The following is a 21,702-nucleotide window of genomic DNA, read 5'->3' on the forward strand; positions in this document are numbered from 1 at the left end:
CAGCAACAGCAACAGCAACAGCAACAGCAACAGCAACAGCAACAGCAACAGCAACAGCAACAGCAACAGCAACAGCAACAGCAACAGCAACAGCAACAGCAACAGCAACAGCAACAGCAACAGCAACAGCAACAGCAACAGCAACAGCAACAGCAACAGCAACAGCAACAGCAACAGCAACAGCAACAGCAACAGCAACAGCAACAGCAACAGCAACAGCAACAGCAACAACAACAACAACAACAGCAACAACAACAACAACGACATTGATAATAATAATAATAATTACCGCAGGTGGCGGGGGGGTTAAATCCCTTGTTCGGGACGTGACGACCACGCGTACATCGAGTAAGTCAAGGGGGACTGAAGTTGGCACAGGCCCAATGGATGGCCCTCGAGGCGGCCTCAGGAGGCGGATTGGGCGTAAAAACCTGGTCCGCTCGGGAAGTGACGACCCCGGGGTCTTCTAGTAAGTCGGAGGGGACGGAAGTCGGCACAAGTCCGACGGAAGGCCCCCGAGGCGACCTCAGAGGCCGTGCTATGTTCCGGCGCGGTACGGGGAGTCGCGCCCCCGAGAGACGCGTAGCACTTAGGAACTTTTATGGAGATGCACAAGGTAAACAACGAATTACCTCAGGTGGTAGCCCCAGCACAGGGGAAATCCACCCTGGGTTCCGATCGGGTGAAAGCCCCGGTGGCCCATGGCAGCGGCACGGATTCTGAGGGCCGCAAATTGTGCAAGGGCCAGGTGACAAAGACGGTAACAAAGACAGCGGACACGAAAACTGGAACAGCGGACAGGACGATACTGGGACACCAACGACGAATATGGACCTGACGGACCTATTGTCACTGATCCACAGTACGGCGACAAGGATGGCCGAGGCAGAGGCCATCCAAAAAAACATGAGTATGTCCGTCAAACTGGGCATAAAGACCATCCTCGAGGCTGCCGACGTTGCGCTTGACAGGCGCGCTGAAGCAGCCCCGAAAGACCACAAGACGGACAACGAGACGACGGAGACGGACGTTGAGACTGACCAACGGACACAAAACACTCCGCGGACGAAACGGAAACGGGAGGCGACTGGAACCACTCCGGAATCCTCTCAAAAGAGGGCAACGGTTGTGGAACCGGTCGCTGACTGGCAGACAGTCACAAGGAAAAACAAGGAAAAAAAGAAACGGAAGACGCGGACGGACGAGACGAACGCGACAACGGACACGACGGCCGGGGCTGAGGGGCGCAAAGCGGCTCCCAAACACTGGGGGACGGCGGTGCTCGTCAAACCCGGGAACGACACGACGTACTCCGACATCGTCAGGAAGATACGGACCACGGTCGACCCTGCGAAGAGTCACGTTAAAGTGACGACTCTCAGGAAGACGAAGAATGGTCTGTGTCTCCTAAAGATAAAGACAGACGCCAACGGACGAGACGACTTCCGACGCGTCCTGCAGGACGCGGTCGGCGACGCAGGCAACGTCAGGACCGGGACCTCCAGGGTTCAACTGGAGATCATGGATCTTGACTGTGTCACGACCAGACACGACGTGATACAGGCACTGCGACGAGAGACGGGACGAGACGCGGACTTTGGGGTCCATATCTTCGGTCCGAACCGGGCGGAACAGTTTATGGCCGTATGCGACCTAGAGTCGCAAGAAGCCAGAGCGCTGCTCGGCCGGGGACGGATCGGGATTGGACGGGTAGCTTGCCGCGTCCGACCACGACTGACGGTGACGAAATGCCACAAGTGCCTGGGATACGGGCACACGAAGGCAAAATGCAAAAATACAGACCGGACGAAGTGCTGCAGGAAATGTGGCGAGACAGGACATTATGCCACGGACTGCAAAAACAGACCGGCCTGCCCACTGTGCGCCGAGGCGGGACACGGCGATGCGGCGCATGTCGCGGGCTCCGGGAGGTGCGCGGTGTACCGGGTTGCGCTGGAGGAGTGCAAGAAGCAGGCCGGAAGACGGCCAGGATAGTTCAGGGCAACCTGAACCGTAGTAGGACAGCAGACATGCTACTACCACAGATAGCAGACGAATACGACGCCGACATTCTGATCCTGTGCGAGCCGTACAGGGTGCGACAAACACGGGATTGGATTACGAACGAGACCAAGACAGCGGCTATCTGGGTGAGGGGCGCTGCCCGAGCCCGGATAACCGCTCGTGGCGTCGGGGACGACTACGTCTGGGCTAGGGTGGGCGCTGTCACTTACGTCAGCGTCTACCTGACCCCAAGCTGCACTGCGGCGGAATTCCGGGCGAAGGTTGCGCTCCTCGAGGACGGACTCAGGGACCTGCCCGGGGACCTCGTGGTCGCGGGGGACCTCAACGCGAGGGCGGTCGAGTGGGGCATGACGGCAACGAACAGACGCGGACGGCTGCTGCTGGAGATGGCCGCAAGGCTGGACCTAGTGGTGGCAAACACAGGAGACGTACCAACGTACAGACGGCCGGGATTTGGAGACTCCATCCCGGACGTAACGATGACGACGGACAGAACTCTGCCACGGATAGGGCGGTGGCGGGTGCTCGAGGGCTACACGGCCAGCGATCATCAGTACATCGCCTTCGAAGTGGCAAGAGAGACAAGGACGACACGGACGAGGACACGGCACCCCCCGCGGTGGAACGTAGACAAACTCGACGTACTGAAGTTCTCGGCGGAGCTGGCGGCAGCGCCGGCCCCAACTACCGACGTCCCCCCAGAGCTGACTGGCCGGCAAAGGGCGGAAAGACTAGCGTACGAGACGGCCAAACTGACGACGCGGCTGTGCGACAGCACAATGCCAAAACGACGGTACGGACGTAACAGACCACCACAATACTGGTGGACGGACGAGATAGCCGAGCTGCGGAAGAGTTGCCTCGCAAAACGACGACGGGTTACGAGGGCTGGAGGAAGACCCGAGAGGGAAACCCTCCAGGCCGAGTAAAAGACTGAACGGAAACGACTGACGTACGCCATCAGAGACAGCAAGACGCGATGCTGGAAGAAGCTCTGCGAGGAGGTGGACCGCGACCCCTGGGGTGCCGGTAACAAGATTGTGACCGGTAGACTGGGGGCCCGGATCCCGCCAGAACTCAAGGATGCTGAAACCACACGACGGATCGTCGACGGACTGTTCCCGACGCACCCGACGCGTACGGACGCGACAGACGACGACAAGACGGCGGCGCCCCCCGTCTTCACCGCCGAGGAGCTCGTCGGAGCGACCAAAGCGATGAAGAGGGGTAAGGCGCCAGGACCGGACGGGGTACCAGCGGAGGTTCTTCGGCTGATGGCGAGCCTGAGGCCGGAGATACTTCTCGACCTCTACAACACGTGCCTTACGACAGGGACATTCAGCGACCGGTGGAAGGTGGCGAGGTTGGTCCTTATCCCAAAGGGTAAGGGTGACCCCAGCACGCCGTCGGCCTACCGGCCGCTGAGCTTACTGGACACGACAGGGAAACTGTACGAACAGCTTCTGCGACCACGACTTACGGACGCGATACGGGACGGCGGAGGCCTCTCTGACCAGCAGTTCGGCTTCCGGAGGGGTCGATCAACGATTGGAGCGATCCAAGAGGTGGTTGACTCCTTCCGGTCGACAGACAGACATTGCCACGCTGTGCGACCCGTCGCGCTGCTGGTGACACTTGACGTTAAGAACGCCTTCAACTCGGCCAGGTGGGTGGATATCCTAGGGTCGCTGAGAGGCGACTTTGGGGTCCCGCCTTACTTGCTCCGAGTTGTTGAAGACTACCTTCGGAACAGACGACTGACGTACGAAACGACCGAAGGCCAAGTGACGCGACAGATTACCGCGGGGGTCGCTCAAGGTTCCATACTAGGACCCGACTTTTGGAACGGGATGTACGACGGCCTGCTCAGACTGGAGCTCCCACTCGGCGTTCGCCTGGTCGCTTACGCTGACGACGTGGCGGCAGTGATAGTCGAGCAGACTCTAGATCTGGCACAATACGCACTGAACCAGACGATGAGACGAGTCGGACGGTGGATGACTGAACACGGACTGCAACTCGCGACGGAAAAGACAGAACTGGTGCTTCTCACTAGGAGACGAATACCGACGACATTACGCATGACGGTCGGGACGGACGAGATCGAGACCAGAGGGGAAGTCAAGTACCTGGGGGTGACCCTGGATACGAAGATGACCTTCTGGCCTCACATACGACGAACGGCTCAGAAGGCGGCTGAAAGGATAGCATCCCTAAGCCGCCTGATGGCAAACACGAACGGACCAAGACCAGGGAAACGGAGACTTCTGATGTCGACGGTGAACTCGATTCTCCTCTACGGTGCGGAGATCTGGGCAGACTCCCTGAAGACTGAGAAATACTGTCGCGCAATGACGACGGTACAGAGACGAAGCGCGTTGAGGATCGCTTGTTCCTATCGGACGGTCTCAGCACAGGCCGTTCTGGTGGTGGCAGGCGTGATTCCCATAGACCTTCTCGCGTTCGAGCGCAAGAGGGTCTACGGAAGAGACGCGGACGTGACCCAACGGGACGCGGCAACGACGGAAAGCGACGCGACGATACAGACGTGGCAGGAACGGTGGACGGAAGAAACAACGGGAAACTGGACGAGACGACTCATCAAGGACCTGAGACCGTGGATCCAGAAGGGGTTTGGGGATGTGAATTTTTACGTCACCCAGCTTTTGACGGGCCACGGCTACTTCAGACGCTACCTACACAACCTGAACCGAGTACGGACGCCTAACTGTACGTATCGCGGACACGAACGAGACGACGAGGAATACACGTTCTTTGAATGTGACCGCTGGACAGAACTAGACATAGACTGGAGACGGTCGTGGGAGGCATCACTCCCGACAACGTTGTCGGGGTGATGCTCCATAGTACAGAAAGGTGGCAACTTGTTGCCACCTACACAGAGACAATCCTACGACGTAAGAACGCGGACGGCTCCCTGACGTAACGCAACTGACGGACTGCCGGCACGGGACGGACGGACGGACAGACTGACCAGACACACACCGACAGAGCTCCCAGCTAGAAGTAATATCACCATAGTTCCTGGCTGGGAGCGTTGCACAGGAGGTGGCGGTTTAGTGGGTAGGCCACCCTGGAGTCCCACATCCGCGCTAGCCCGTATGACTGGCGCGAATCCGTAACTTGGATTCCGCAACTCCTCGGAAAAAAAAAATAATAATAATAACAACAACGACGACGACGACGACGACAACAAAACAACAACAATAATAATAATAATAATCTGCAATTTTTCCATAGGATTATTACACATTTTATCTTTTGGAAAACTTTTTTCGTTTTCAGAAAACTTATTTTCATTTTCTGAGAACTTTTTCTCTGTGTTAATCAAATGGGAACAAAGATTTCGGAAAACTTGTTTTCATTTTCTGAAAACTTTTCTCGAGGTAAACGAATAAAAATGAATAATTTCTCAATAAATTGATAATAAACAAATAAATAAATAAATAAATGTTAAGTATATGAATTCACGTTTTCAAATCCAGTCCAAATTGTTTCCGTATGATGGCGGATTGCCCGAGGTGTCAAACGTAAATATTCACAATCATTCTACGTCTACAGTTTCATCCTATAGCTATTGGGGGGGGGCTCGGACAAACCCCCAAGGTAGGGTGTCGGTCTGTCCAGGTATCAATTGGCGTTTGTCATCCTGCCAACTGAGAGCCAATTTTTTTTGTGCTTATTTCAAGATTCTTTTTTCGTATCAAACACTAGGGGAGGGTTAACTCTTGGTAAGTCATCAGACAGCGCTCATAATCATCAAACGTGATGTTATTTATCGATGAATTTTTTACACCCTTGGCGCGCTTACTCACTTTTTCCCCATCCCTGCCCATCGTAGTAAATGTGTACAGCTTTGCTCGCAGTCCCACAAACTCGGTCATAATTTTACCATTATTTTCATCCTTCATTAGCCCCAGTCGTTTCGTGTTTTTAAGCGGAATGCCATAAACATTGTCGAGCGGATAGTCAGAGGTATCAAACATTGTATCCACATTACGTTTGATGATATCGTAGATGTTCGATGCGTTAAATTGATAAATAAGGCTGTCTGCGTCGGTATACAACAATTTGACCTCGCTGTTCGAAAAGTTGGATTTCACATAATTATAATGGAAATCGTGAAGAATGATTTTTGACACATCTAGAATCGTTGCACCAACGTAAATAGGTTCAGCGAAGTGAACTTTGACACGATTCATTTCAATGATAACCATATCAGCGCCAAATACGGTGCAGCTGTGAAAGTTTGCCCTGACAATAAGCGCTCTCGTACCACCTCTTCCCTCCCATTTTGTGACCAATTTTACATCTTTATGATTCCACACATTCTCCATAGTCTTGCCGAACACCGCGTTATTCATGAGTTTGTGAAAGTTTTTCTCAAATTCATTCCTAGACCGTTTGCGCATGTCCGTGTTGAGCGTGATGTAAGGCTCGAGCCATGGAGATTGTGCAAACTTTAAAACTCTGTACACTTTCGTTACTTTCAATCTTAAACTCAAACACTGCTTCAAATTTCTATAGTGCAATGTATACTTTGTTTTGGGTTGAAGGGTGGTCGCGAGTTTGGCGTTTTCACTACCTGGAGGAGTAAAATGCTCGGGACAAAGAGGCAAGTCTTTGTGATCCTCGTGGAGTTCTATAGGATAGTCCAAATCTACCTTCAGAAAGTAACCGATCGGCGAATCGTCCGGATGGTTCGTTATATCGATGTGTTGATACTCCCACTCGATCGAGCCGATTGGTCAATGAACGCTCATAGCTGCTCCGTACAGGTTATTCACGTCAAAATACGTGAGATACGATTCCGCTTTGTTTGGATCAAAATCTGTTCCCATGAATCTATGATTGGCCCGAGCGTGTCGATTAGAACATTGCGCTACGCCGCCTCGAATGGTTCTTTCAATAAATAACACCATTTCAGGGTTGTCTGAAAGTTGCAAATTTACATTAGTATGCTTGAGCATCGCGTCAAAAGCAAGTCCCGGTGCAGTGTAGTAGTGCAACGGATCTAAATTGTATGTTTTGAAGCAGCTAGCGCGGAAATTTTCATAAATATCGGCAAGCAAAAGAACATCAGTCTTTGAATATAAATCTGAATAGCCCCCTGATGACTCTAAATGGAATTCCACCCAAACAGTTTTCGCGTGCTCGTAATCGGCGACCCCAATATTTGAATTGGTGAGATGAAAGTAGAAATGTGTCTTTGCAGGTAATCGCGTTTCATCGAGTTTCCTCCAACAATCGACGTATTCATAGGGAAAAACGCCTTTGTGGGTCATCAAACTGAACTGAGTCGGGTTATTATAAAATTTACGTGTTATGCATTTATCGGTATCGGTCAAATATGTGGAAAGTTTATCGATGCTGCTAGCCATAAATCGAAACGAATCAATGAATCTCAAGTGCATCATCGTCCCATCAACGCGTTTCGTGAAGGATATATATTTTTCCTTACTTATGGGTAGCAGGGTAATTTCAGCGGGAAAAGGTGACGCGAGGGATTTCATTAAAAAGTGACAATCGTAACCGGACAAATTGTGGAAAACTATTGGAATTGTGTGCGACTCTCTGAAATTCAAATTACACTGATTATGAGCAGGACCACGATATTTACCCGTGAAGTGACAGTGGTCGTGACACTTTTTCTCCTTAGGGGTAAACGGCTTTTCGCAAATGTAGCAATTCTTTGCGCGCGTGTGACGATCGTGTTGCACTTGGGTAACAGACTTCATCGGAATTATGTTTTTGACGCGTGACTCTACTTTAAGGGGGGTGTACACCATGCAAGCAAAAAAAAATACTGCAACTTTGCGATTTTTTTTTGAAAAAACGGATTTATTTATGAACATGCGGTCTTGAATACATTAATATATAAGTCTTTGAGAACTTCAAAAAATTTTTTTATTGTCGAAAAATTTCAAAATGGAGTCGTGACAGTTGGATCCCCAAAGCCGCTCGGAAAAATGGGGTGCGAGATTTGGCGGAGTCGTGGATAGTCCTAGAACACACAAATTACAAAAAATTAGTTGTATATTATGTTTTCTTATCCACTACGTACCACTTTTTTGATATCTGGTCTCAAAAATTTTTTATGATTGTTTAAGTGACGATTTTTTTTTTTTTCAATTTTTCGACCACGTTTTTGCGACTTCAAACGGTCAAAAAAAATTTTTCAGACTAGATATCAAAAAAGTGGTACGTAGTGGACAAGAAAACATAATATACAACTAATTTTTTGTAATTTGTGTGTTCTAGGACTATCCACGACTCCACCAAATCTCGCACCCCATTTTTCCGAGCGGCTTTGGGGATCCAACTGTCACGACGCCATTTTGAAATTTTTCGACAATAAAAAAATTTTTTAAAGTTCTCAAAGACTTATATATTAATGTATTCAAGACCGCATTTTCATAAATAAATCCGTTTTTTCAAAAAAAAATCGCAAAGTTGCAGTATTTTTTTTTGCTTGCATGGTGTACCCCCCCCTTAATCAATAAATCTTTAAGCTGTCGCATAAACCAATCTATGCAATCAATGCCACGTTCACTGTGGAACTCCGATAAAGTCTCATCGTACGCGCAATGCACATAGTACGCTACACTGTGCGGGATATGCTTTTGAAGTTCATGTGTTTTACGGTTTGAAACGTGATTTTGGAATTCGTCAACCGGTATAGACTCTAATATGCATTTGAGATCGGCGTAAACGACAAACGGGACGGTACCCTTGTTCTGAAAATTTGAAAATACTAAATCTTTCGACTCGGGAAATTCCATGCGTACTTTATTCAGCATAATACAATCTTGCCGATGATTGTCGTAGGCATGTTTCACACTAAAGCGACACAAACATCTGTCGCATAAAAACAGTTGACCATCATGATTAGACAATTGTTTGCTCACCAATCGCGAAAGATCTTTAATCCAAGCAAAGTGGAATCTTGGTGTTAACTCGCGAGCCATATCATTTTCTGGGTTACTCTCAACCATCAGAAGATGAATGGTGTCAAAGTTCGCGGTACTCAAATGATCGCTCAAATAAATCCACTCGATGACGCTTTTATTCAATTTTGCATGATCTGAGAAAGTTTGAGATTCTATCCCATGTACATTGATTCGCAAATTATTCAATCTCTCAAGCTTTTTCACATCATGTCGAATAGCAGGGAATTTGATACCTGTACAGTCCAACCCGGAGATAAAGCGGCGATAATGGAGAGTCCTATCGGTGTTGGTGTTGACCGGGTGGCGGGCTGCAGTGATGGACCAGAGAAGACATCTTTCATCTTTGTTTTTCACGTTCACCATCGCCCTCTTCCCCGAAAGCCCCGCAGCGAGAGGCTGGTACCGGTTGATATTTACGGCAGTAGTGAGGATCTCGATCATGCTCTACCCAGAATAAACCAACCGTCGATATCGCTCGAGGGGAGGATCGCGATGTTGGCAGTGCTGAAGCTTTTAACTTCTTCTGCCATCCCCTCGTGCTTTATGTTTTCAAATTTGTACGATAATGTGAGGTTAACCTTCACGTTACCCTCCTGGCGCAGTATCAGCCTCAATCGCTCAACGATGATCCGTTGCGCGTCGCCGAAAAAGGCGTCCAAATTCTTATGCCCGAGATTCGTTACAACTCCCGTTCGGATCCGGTTGGCGAAAGCACTTTCAACCTCGTCCCACTGCACGCTCGCAGGGCTGCCGATGTTAGCACCCATCACCACGGCGTGCTGCTGCTGCTGCCGCTGCTGCTGTCGCTGCCTCAGCTTTTGCCGAATCTTTGCTATCCAGGATTGTATGAGCGTGATTGTATGCTGAATTTGTACTTCCGTACCGATGCTCGTTCTCGGACGCTTGGAAACATTACGCAGCAATTGGAGATTTTCCATTCCAACGTCAATCCAGTGCCGGAAGATGTTGTCATTCTCCTGCTCGGGATGCAGCTCGCCCAACAAATCGTGCGCGTTCTCCATCGTTTTGACGATATTCAAGTATGTTTCAGCGGCCATGAGTTTAACGCTGATATATGCAGAACTTTGATGAACTTTTGACTTGCACGTATCGTGTAAGACTGATGAGTCTGCATCGGATGAGTTGAGTTAATATATGCAGATAGACCGTAAAAATTTGGGGGGGGGAGGGGGGGTGGTAGTGAAAGGTCCAAGCTTGGTACCCCCACTCGGCATCCGATCGATAAGCACAAAAGAATGTATTCGAAGTATGTGTAAAATATTATTTTCGCCCTGAGGGCGAACTATGAGCGTGAAAGTTTACGGATCGTCATCAACATTCCCGGCATATCTAATTGCGATGTCGCCATCCGGTCAATTGACACAAAAGAATGTATTCGAAGTATGTTGAAATTATTATTTTCGCCCTGAGGGCAAACACCGCTGCAGTCGTTAAACGTTTTCCAGCGCACAATCATACGTCGGGACGTATCTTATTCCTCGTTGATCTGACGAGACTGGCTCCAATCGGCTTCGCGTTCATCGTCATCTGGTTCGATGTCCGAAAAGATTGCGATCACCTCATTTTCCCATTTTTGAAAAGTCAGGATTAACATTTTGTCCTGAAAATGTATCCTGTGTATTCTGTGCGGTTGCACACGAGCTCTTCGGACACATTCAATGAGCCACCGAAGATCTTGGAGCGAAAACTCTGAAGTCGCGTCGCTGAAACCTATAATTATTCTTCGTCGGTAAATTCCTTTGATTATGATTTTAGTGCTTTCGTCTCACAAGAATAGTAGTCTCACTGATGTGCAAGTTTCATGTGCTGACCCATTCTATACAGACGGTGGAAGTTTACGGGTAACGATAAAAAATCAAAATGGTATGTCGACAATATTATTTTTCGCCCTGGGAGTAAACTATTAGCATGAAAGTTTACGGATCGTCATCAACATTCCCAGCCTATCTAATTGCGGTGTCGCCATCCGGTCAATCAACACAAAAGAATGTATTCGAAGTATGTGGAAAATATTATTTTTCGCGCTGGGGAGTAAACTATTAGCGTGAAAGTTTACGAATCGTCATCAACATTCCCGACCTCTCTAATTGTGGTGAACATCCCCAGCCTATCTAATTACGATGTCACCATTCGGTCGATTAACACAAAAGAATGTATTCGAAGTATGTCGAAAATATTATATTTCGCCCTGGGGGCAAACTATTAGCGTGAAAGTTTACGGGTGACGATGAAAAATCAAAATGGTTATTCATCCGGTCAAGCAATAAATCACATCATCAAACTGCCTGACGATACAAAATCAAAATGGCTGCTCATCCGACTAAGCAAAAATCAAAATGGCCGCTCGTCGTACAGCAAAATCGAGCGAGTATACTGGTTACGTCATGTATGTTAACCGCTGGTAACAATATCATGGGTATTTTTTGATTTAGAACTGTCATATCCTATCTACTCAGTACAAGCGAATGAGTATCACATGATTTTTTTTCATTTTATATAAAACTTTATTTAACATGCATGTCGTTTTTTATTTACTAGAAACCTTTAATTCATATATTATGTAGCTATTAAAATGTCTAGTACTCATGACAGGAAAAAAAGCAGACAATGCACTTATCAGTTTCTTCATTTCATATTATGGAATGTATTCATTGCAATAATGATACTCCTCAAACAAGTGTTTGAGACACAAAAGTTTTTTGCACCACGAACATGTTATAACAGCTAAACCACCACAAATATAACATCGTGGTTCCGAATTATCTCCAAAACCAAACGTCACCGGATTGATGAACTCAGGGGGTGTTTTTTCTATGTACCCACTTTTGTACCATGCATATTTAAGCATATTAATATAACGTGGGAAAGACAGTTGATTGTGAACAAGTGACTGCAGTTTGATGATGTTATTCCTTAAATGCAGATTTATATCGCTACCGGAAAGAATTACTATATCTGACAAATGCCGAACAGAATTTTTCCATATTCGAAAACCAAACACATCTAATGGTTGTATTTGTCCTGTTGTCCCTTTTGGAATAATTTTTAATACAATTTTTTTGTTAGGAGGAGTTACTACATCAACTACTTCTGAACAGTGTCCACTTCAGGAGTCGATTAAAAGCGCACTGTTGTCGCCAACATTCGGAAAATAGATTTCGGTTAGCCACTGTTTGAAATGATCTGTCGAAAAAACGAAAGAAATATTTTATTTAATTTGGTTCACAATATTTAATATGCCACAAGAATGTATAATTTAAATAGTTCTTACCTGATGTCAACTTTCCAGATTTCGATGCCGAAACAAAAACGTTTGTGGGTTTGAACAACGTTTTTTCTACGCGTGGGCCAAAGTCACGACCGATTTCTTTTAATACAAAATATAACGGTGAAAGTAATTTTCCATCGGCGGATATCGTTGGTTGAATCGTATAAGAATGAGATGTTGAAGATATCGATTGAACAACGCATTCAATTTCTTTTGATCCTTGGTTTGCAAGAGTGCGACCAGAATGCATTTCAAATTGAAATCCACTTTGATCTGAATTGTAAACGTTTTCCAGACCAAGGTCGTTGATAACATATTTAATGTTATTTGTAAACTCTTCAGCCGTTTTTTTAAGATTTTTTGAGTCTTCTAAAGTTTTCCGGGTAATAAATTTTGTAATTTTCCGAGACGTAATGCGATGTGCTCTTTTGAACCTATTCAGCCATTTTTTTGACGCTTTGAATCGTGCATCGGAATTCATATATAAATACGAAATATTTATGTGCGGTCAAAGCCCATCGTCGCAAATCAATATCGTGTACCATCTTGTCACATTAAGTTGCTTCAATGAAGCGATTTAAAGTATATTGAGATATCTCATTTAATTTTTCTTTAAAAGTCCCACCTTTATTGATTTGATGAGCCCAACGCTTCAATTGTGTTTTAGAAATCACTTTTTTAAAACGGTGTGCAACTGTGCGAATATTTAAATTTTTTGTTTTTCCACTTGTCCAAAACTCCACAGCCTTCTTCTTGTAATCGAATGAAATCTCACCTTCATTTTTTGTACATTGAGAGTCATCTGCCTCATCAGATGAAATTGAATCCCATTTCAATTCACTGTCTTCTTTACTTTCAGGCTCATGGTGTTTGAATTGTTCTTGAAATTCCAAGCTTTCGTCTTCTTCAATTCCGATTCTCGTGTATGTGTTTATGCTATCAATTAAAAACTCTTTAATTGTATCTGCTAATTTCATTTCATTCTCATTCACTGGTGTTTCGGGCAAATTCATCATCATAAAATAAGTCGACAAAATATTTATGACATCCACGGGATTGATATAAATTTTTGAAAAAGTTCACAGTATTCAATACGTTCTTAATAATGTACTCCTATAACCAGAGAACTTTAAGGGGTTAGGTGGGTTTCAAAAGCTCAAAATAGGTACATTTTTATGAATTTTTTTTTACTTAATCAACAGAATATTTCATTCCATCAATTTAACACATAAAAGATACATATTTTATAAGTAGTTTGTGAAATTTTCATTGAAAAATATTGAAAATTAAGGCGTGGACACGTCGTCTGCTATGACCCCTCAAAAAAAAGTTCTCTCGGCGTAGTCAGGATAACTCATGACAGATTCATCTGAAATGCAAAAACCAAAAATTTTCTGTTAGTAGATGTTTAAAACTCGTACTTGGACGAAGGAAAAAAAAAAAAAACAAAAATTACATTTTTGGCGGCGTTGAAAACAAAAAACCCTTATTTTGAGTAAAATTTGCACCCTTCATGGCCTTGAAAAATTACTTGGAATAGAAAAAAAAAAAATTCCTTCGTTCAAGTACGAGATAATGTTATTTTGAAGAAGTGTGCAAAATTTGAAAGAGATCGGTTCATAAGTTTTCGAGAAATCGTGACTACCGATTTCAAAAATGTAGTTTCGAGAAAAACGCGATTGAAGATTTACATTCAAATAACATGTAAATAATCGTACTTACACCATATAATGATGCAAACCCATGTTTTTTCCACGTGCCATCACCCGACACGGTAACATCTGTCGTATCTTCAACATTATTTTCATCACACGTTAATTTTTTTTCTTGATTTGCAGCAGACAACAAAATTGATTCGGCAACAGTTATGACGCACTCATGTATTTTATCAACATAAAAATTGTACGTTGATGCATTCAAGAATGAGGAACTTATATCCATCAAACCACAGAATTTTTTACATCCGGCAAGTCCTAAGCCTAGTATTCGCATCACAAAAATAAACGAACAATAGCTAAGCAGCTGCCTCGATGCATCTGCCTCCATATACCTGCGTCACGCTCGGTTATAGCCTGATGGGTGAAACATCCAAAGGCTATATCTCTTAGAATATGACTCGGATCGTTTTAAAATTTTAAAGGAATATTTTCAACATATTCAATTATAAGATGAGCAAAAAAAAAAAAATTCGATTTTTTGAAATTTTGAAACCCACCTAACCCCTTAATGAACGGAAACCGTCAATACTAACTCAAATGTGGCAAGAGTCAGTTTATATAGAGCCTCATTATTCACTGATATGACGGTATTAAACATCTCAGATAGGATATCATGAAAAAATAAAACGTATTTCAACCAGTCGACCTCACAGTTTGATTATGATAAGAACACGTAATCCAAGTCCAAATCTATAAAAAATTTTGCGTTTGAAAAAATAACTTTCCGGTTCCATGACCTTTTGACACGTAAAAAACAAATGTAGATTGATATCTGTTGGGATTATGGATGTTGGTGTGATTAATTTTAATCAAATAATCAAAGATTTATTATAGGAAGATTGTTCTTTATTTGTAATAGAGTATCGAAGGTATGTCTTTCCAAGCTGAAGGATCAGAGTGAACTGGCAGAGTGAACTGGCTCCTTGGAGCCATACCACTGCAGCTGTATTGTTAAATATATATATATTTCAAGGGTCTATACCATGTGCAAAATTATACCTGGTTCTATGGCTCTGTTCGAGTGCTCCCATCCTTACTTCCAGAAAACCATAAAAGCAATCGCTACAGGGCTGACAATGTGTTTACCAGATGCTGCAAGAAAGTGAAAACTTTCACTTTTAAAACAAATAAAACAAAACTTAAATATGAGAAATATAATATCACAAAAGAGAGAAACTTTTGTAGACGAACTCAATATTTCAACAATATCATTAAATGTGGAGTCGGGACAATTACGTTTTATTATGAAATGATGGAGAAAGATGTGTAAAAAACCCCGTTTTTTTATGAAAATAAAAAACAAAAATTTCTGTATCATTTCCGACTACATAATATTGGAGAGCACTGAAAAATGAACAACTTTGCTATTCAAACTTTTGCCGTATCTATTTTTGTTTCGAAGATATCAGCGAAAAACGAAAAAACCACTGATTTTTGAGAATTAATTTCACCCCTTAAATATGCGAGTGGGCCACTAATTTTTTGTGAGGGTTTATACTTTGGTGTGAACTACAAAATATAATTTTTTAGACCTAGGTTGCTGGGGTACAGTAAGGTGACCTTCCTTGTAAGACGGTGACGAAGAATTTATATTTTCTCGCATTAAAATAAAGTTGTGCTGAATTGTGTTAGTTTAATATTCAATTCTCACCGCCAAGTAGGTAGCTCTTGGAATGATGGGTTTCGATATCACTACACGAAGAGCAAGGTCCGACTTTACGACCTGTACGTGCGGAGAGGTCATTTTTCTTGATTTCACGACAAAGAGTGGGGATAAGTTTTTCATCATAATGTAATTATGGTAGTGGGCGGTTTTTTTTTTAATTCCAGATGTTTTTGATTAGGATATAACTTTATCAGCATGAATTCCATTTTCACTCACGTAACGCTTATAATCAATAAAAAATGGGCTCCACACCCGATGCATTTCATCACCCGCAATGTAAGCTTTGTATTCTTACCAATTTCGTATAACGTTCAGAACAATACTTTTGCTTACCTGTGCATGGTCTTGTAAGGTACTGAACAATCAAGAAAATGCTGCCCTCGTCAAATAACTACTATCTGGAACTTTTGGATCGCTTTCAGTTTAAGATATAAATTTTTTTTTATCCTGATAACATGCGGTTGGCATATAAAAATTGTGAAGAAATAAATTCACATGTCTTGTAATATCGCGGCTCATCTCTCAACGTTTCATAGATATAGAGAGATTATTTTGTACGAAGAAGCGGACGCATGATAGATGAATCTCAATTTCATCTGCGTTAGCAATCTTTTCCCTTCAAAAAAATAAATATAGTGGTGTAATGAAAAATATTTAATCACAATGGTATTAATCCACACAAACTTGGTGCAGTCCACATAAATGCTGAATTACATTACTTATTTTCTCAGAACGGCAATTAAATTTCTCGTAATGTTCAAAGCGTTTGCTCGAAATTTATGTTCCACCGGTAACATGATTAGAAATCGGTATTCATGAACGTTTCACGAATAATCGAGCGCCACATATGTTAACCGTTCCGTTTGATTCATTTATTCGAACGCGTCACTGATCCGAAATACGTCGGTAATATCTAGAACAAATGTTATTTCAGAAAACATAACATGAAATTGCATGTACTGCATTTTTTAATTTCTTTGCGTATGTGAAAATATCTGTATTTCTTACTGCTATTCTATTATTTTCTGTGAAGGAGTCTCCGGTCATCTTATCTATAACGTAAAGTTTGGAACGTTCTGATTTGATTAGCTTATATCCACAAAGAGAGTGGATTCCACGAATTGCTAAAGCAAATGTTATTTCGTTTGTGATGACTGATCAAAGTTCTTGACAATATTTTTGAATAGCATTGTCTTTTATTTTTTACGCCGCTTCTTGGTACAGAACTGAATATCTGTCAAAATTGCATTTGTCTACTTGAATTCTGTCCTAGTATGTGTTGCCACCTTGTACATCAATACAGTTACCTATTGAATATTCACATCGTACGGCAGATCTAAGAATTACTTCGTTTTTCTGCAGGTTTACCGTTGCCTAATAGTCTTGTGATGTAATAAAAATTTATCCATATGCTACCACAATGCAATTTCCTTCATTATCTATACTTTCTGCTAAAGTTAGGAGTCTAGTTGTTGTTGAATGCAATTTGATTTGTGTCATAACTGTCTTTGAGTTTGATACGTGTGTGCGTAGTGTAGATTTTTACATTAGTGTCGCGATATTTCGTCTATATATTCTATATATTTGAATTTGTCGCTATATATTCTATGTCACCATATGATACTACTGATATATTTGAGCGCATTCCACAGAAAAATACTGATGGATTTCTATTTTACATTGAATTGATTTTAAGTTTGAGAATTCTGCTGTTTGGGGCATTTGTATACTTTTATCTGTTGAAACTGGATTTGAAATTGGAATATTGCATTCCTTAATATTTATTAGAGACAACGTTGTTATATTCATTCACGGTGCTCCACAATCGTAAGCTATAAAGCTATTACCTGGTTGTATGATTAGTATCAGAAGTGTGCCGATGAAAACTGATCTGCGTAGTCACGTGTCCATGATAATCGGTGAAATTATTTTATTCTTTGTCAAAAGTTAAAGCAAATGATGTTTGCAATTTGTTTAATACGCTATTTTAGCTCTATTGCAATGAATTATTTTACGCTTTTTTCTTTCTATTTCTATCTCTATGTCGTTCTTTTCTGAAAATATTTCGGTGATTTTGTACGGATCTTTCTAATTGTCTTCTAATTGTCCTGTTTTTCGAGTTTTTACCAAGTAAATGTTATAAACACAAATTAGCGAAAACGTGACAGCTCAACACGAAATTGTAATCGGTACGTCTGAATTTTTTCATAATTTCAAAAATGGTGGAACGAACTGAAAAAAAATAAAAACCACTTTTTTTGAATTTTTCACCATATTGAAGCCCTAGGTCTTTCTTGGTAACTTACTTGATACTCTGAATGTCATGTCTAACTTTATTCTATGCTAAAGTAGTATGAAACCAATAAAAACCGCACTATCCACTGATCATAAATGAATCTTGGCGGATTCGTAGATTACTACAAATTCTCAAAAGGGATCATCACATTTTTTTTATAATTACTATATAATAGACCACTTTTTATTGTTTATTTATGTGTCGAAAACGAATTTTTATTTGAAATCACACATTCTTACCTTGAAATGTCAATTAGAAACTCAGCCATTATCAATAAAAATTATAGCAAATGTTATGGTACATACTTCATTTTACGTTTAATGGAACAATATATTGAGGCAACAAATATGGGGATAGATAAGACCATTTTTTCTAATTTAAAAAAAACACTGATTATATATTAAAATTTTTTGAATCTAGTAAAGTATATCAGGATTCAGTGATACATGATTATGATGCGTATATCAATCATCGTCACTGTCTTCTTAAATAACGGGAACCACGTGCTCTCGTTCATAAATCTTCGTGAGATGTTCGGCAGGTTTTTCAATTTTGGATAGGTATCTAGCATGTGACAAAAAGTAAATAACGGTCGTTACGTGAGAGCAGCAACCGATCGTTCTGATACCGTTGGCACATTCGCAATAATAACGTAAAATGCCGGCTCAAGCAATCGTATCTGGTTTATAATGAACATATCAGTTGTAAGTTGTTCTTTCTATGTACCTAGATCTCATTTGTATTTTGAGAATATCAACTGATGCTTTGCAATAGTTTAAATCTATCTCACGTTTTTCATCCATCATTTTAGCTAAATAAGATATTGCTTGTTGCAATTGATAAGTTCCACTAAATAACTTTACATGATTCATTTCCGTTAATTCAGGAAAATCGAGTACATCAGAAGACTTCAATTTTCCAAACAAACTCTTTCTTCGACTCCATCTTTCTGATTCGACTTCTTTACCTAAGCTGTTTACTTTGCTATCTTTTGAAACAATGTAATCTATTATCTCTTCATCTGAAGAAGCCCTTGAGACTAAATGCTTTCACCAAAAAGCAAACTATCTTACAGTAAAGACCAGCATCAGTCAGGTAGCGATTATCTAATTGTTGATGGAGAAACTTGTATTTTTGAGCTACAGCACCATGTACAGCTTAAACAACCCACCGAATCATCGTAACACGGCGGGACTTATTTGCTTTTTCAACTGACAATTGTTCTTGTCGTTTCTCCTTTGATGATGGCATGAGAACACGATATTTTCCTTCTAATGTGATTTTACATCACGAAATCCCCGATCGAGTACAAAAACACAATTTTCTTTGCACTTAGTTTCTTCGAATCGGTTTCCTTTTCATTCAAAATTATTTCCAAAATTGTAGTGTTGTTTTCTTTCGCATAAAATGGTCCCAAAACATCAACAACATAACCATCAGAACTACAAATAGTAAACGGCTTACATGGCGGAACTTTTTTATGACCCGACTAAGATTTCCTCTGGTATTCGTTGTTGGAACTCTTTTGTTGTTTTAAGTAATTCGCATCAGCAACTAACGCAAGGTTATCGTCACTTACGTTGTAAAGTTTTTTAAGGAGAATCGTTGAATAACTTCGAATCCAGTCATCTCGATTTGCGGCTTTCAAGCCAAATCGAGAAGGCATTTATGTCCTTTTCGAAAGAACTCAAAGTAGATTTTGAAAACTCAGAAGTCTGCTGATGACGTTAAAGACCAAGAACAGAGCAGATCATTTCATTTGAACTCCCTGTTCGTAATCTAAATAAAAAAACAACGAGAGCTTGTGTAACACTCCAATTATCCGTATTGCTCAAGGAAACCATCATTTCACGCAATTGGATCAACTGTTCCCAATTCAGTTCAGTAAATGTACAAATTTTTTCTTCAGAGATAGTGAAATCACCAATTTCATCGTGTAGTTCTCGATCCTAAGTTACACTCAAAGCTTTGAATAATTCTTTATTGAATGTTTCTGGCAACATCAATCACCCTATGGGATAGGTATTTGTTTTCCAAAAAAAAAAAACGTGTTGACACGATTTGAAAGGAACGACAATAAGTCCAGAACTATATGCACACACAAAACAATAACTGTGTATAAAAACTGTCCTTCGAAAAGATAACTCAATATTTTGCTCTACAACTTCTTGCTTTGCTGGTGTTTGATAAGGTAGATCGTTTTTAGCTGGTTGTGATAATGGTTCTGAAGATAAAGTCGATTCTTGACGTTCGAGCTGAAGAGCTGTTGCCAGGTTTTGTACTTTTTCAAGTTTTTGTTTTTTTTTGCCATTGCAACCCGAATATTGCCACTGAAATTGCGGCACAGAATATCACCTTCCACAGATGCTTAGCTAAAAAATCTGAGAAAGCATTGTTCCTGCGCTCCAGCTCAATTACCTGGTAAATCACGACTTCCACGACAAGTGCTCCCTCGTTTCTGCTGTGCAGGTACGCTATCTGGTGAAACTCGACTTCCACGACAAGCTCTCCGTAGTTCCTGCGCTCCGGGTCCGTTACCTGGTGAAACTCAACTTCCAGGACAAGCGCCTCGTGGTTTTGGCTGTCCAGGTCCTTGAGCTGATAACTTTTGAGCTTCAGGGCTAATTTTCCATAGTTCTGGCTGTATAGATCCTCCACCCAGTGGATCTTGACCTCCAGGACAAGTACTGCACAATTATGGCTATTCAGGTCCTCGACCAGGTGACTTTCGACTTTCAGGACTAATCTTTCGTAGTTCTGGATATCCACGTCCTGGACTGGTGGATGCTGACCTACAGGACAACCGCTCCGTATTTCTGGCTGTCCAGATCCTTGACCTTGTGATTTTTTACCTTTACGTGTAATTTTCCGTGGTTCCTGCGCTTCAGGTTCTCTACCTGGTGGATCATGCCCTCCAGGACTCACGATCCGTAGTTTTGGCTGTCCAGGTCTTTCATCTTGTGGATTTCGACTTTTAAGACTGGCGCTCCGTAGCTACGTTTTGTTGAAATTGTTGCTGGACATTCAATATCTACTCACAACGTTATTAACTGGACGTCGAGATTCACTATTTCAATTATTGTGTATGTATTGTAACGTTATGGCGAACGTCCCGAAATAAATACGGGTTTGTGAGCTCCATTAGCGAAGCAACCAACGGCGGAAATTGAATATCGAGAAAATGCCTCAATGGCAAGTAAGTGCCCAGGCAGCACATTCATATACCAGTAACGTAACAAATACTTGAATCTTGTTCCTTCCGAAATCACAGCTACATCACATGTGCTCTACATGTACCGTACATGTACTCTATTATGTCCGCCACAAACCATTATGGCAGCTACGTAACAGGTACAGAACAGAGATACGTATCAAAGATATCACAGATATGGATGAGATTCATGCCCTTGCAAGTCCGTTATGTATCATTTATGTTCTTATTTTTTGCATCCAGCGCAGTTGTATATAGTAGTGACAGTTCAGATTCATAACTGCTGCGTAATACATCCAAATCAGAGCCATTGAATAAACGTACTTAATACGTATCTGTTACTCCGTGTAACATCCGGCGATTCATTTTATGCGCACGTGCACGCTGCTTAAAAAAAGCACATAAATACGAGGATATATATGGAAAAGATTATTTATTACCACCCAGAATATCGAAATACCATGTGTCATAAAAGTAACCAGCTAGAAATGAGTAATATAACAAAATAACAAAGGTACTAGAATCT

At 42.4% G+C, this 21,702-nt stretch overlaps 1 protein-coding gene across 4 annotated transcripts in view; it reads left to right on the forward strand.

Moving 5' to 3' along the window:
• The window catches only part of LOC124185018 (dipeptidase 1-like), a 1,685,273-nt gene that overhangs the window by 199,457 nt on the left and 1,464,114 nt on the right, over window positions 1-21,702 (forward strand). The gene's annotated exons all lie outside the window — the stretch shown is intronic.

The sequence above is a fragment of the Neodiprion fabricii genome, chromosome 6 (assembly GCF_021155785.1).
Source record: "Neodiprion fabricii isolate iyNeoFabr1 chromosome 6, iyNeoFabr1.1, whole genome shotgun sequence".
Classification (NCBI taxonomy): Eukaryota; Metazoa; Arthropoda; class Insecta; order Hymenoptera; family Diprionidae; genus Neodiprion; species Neodiprion fabricii.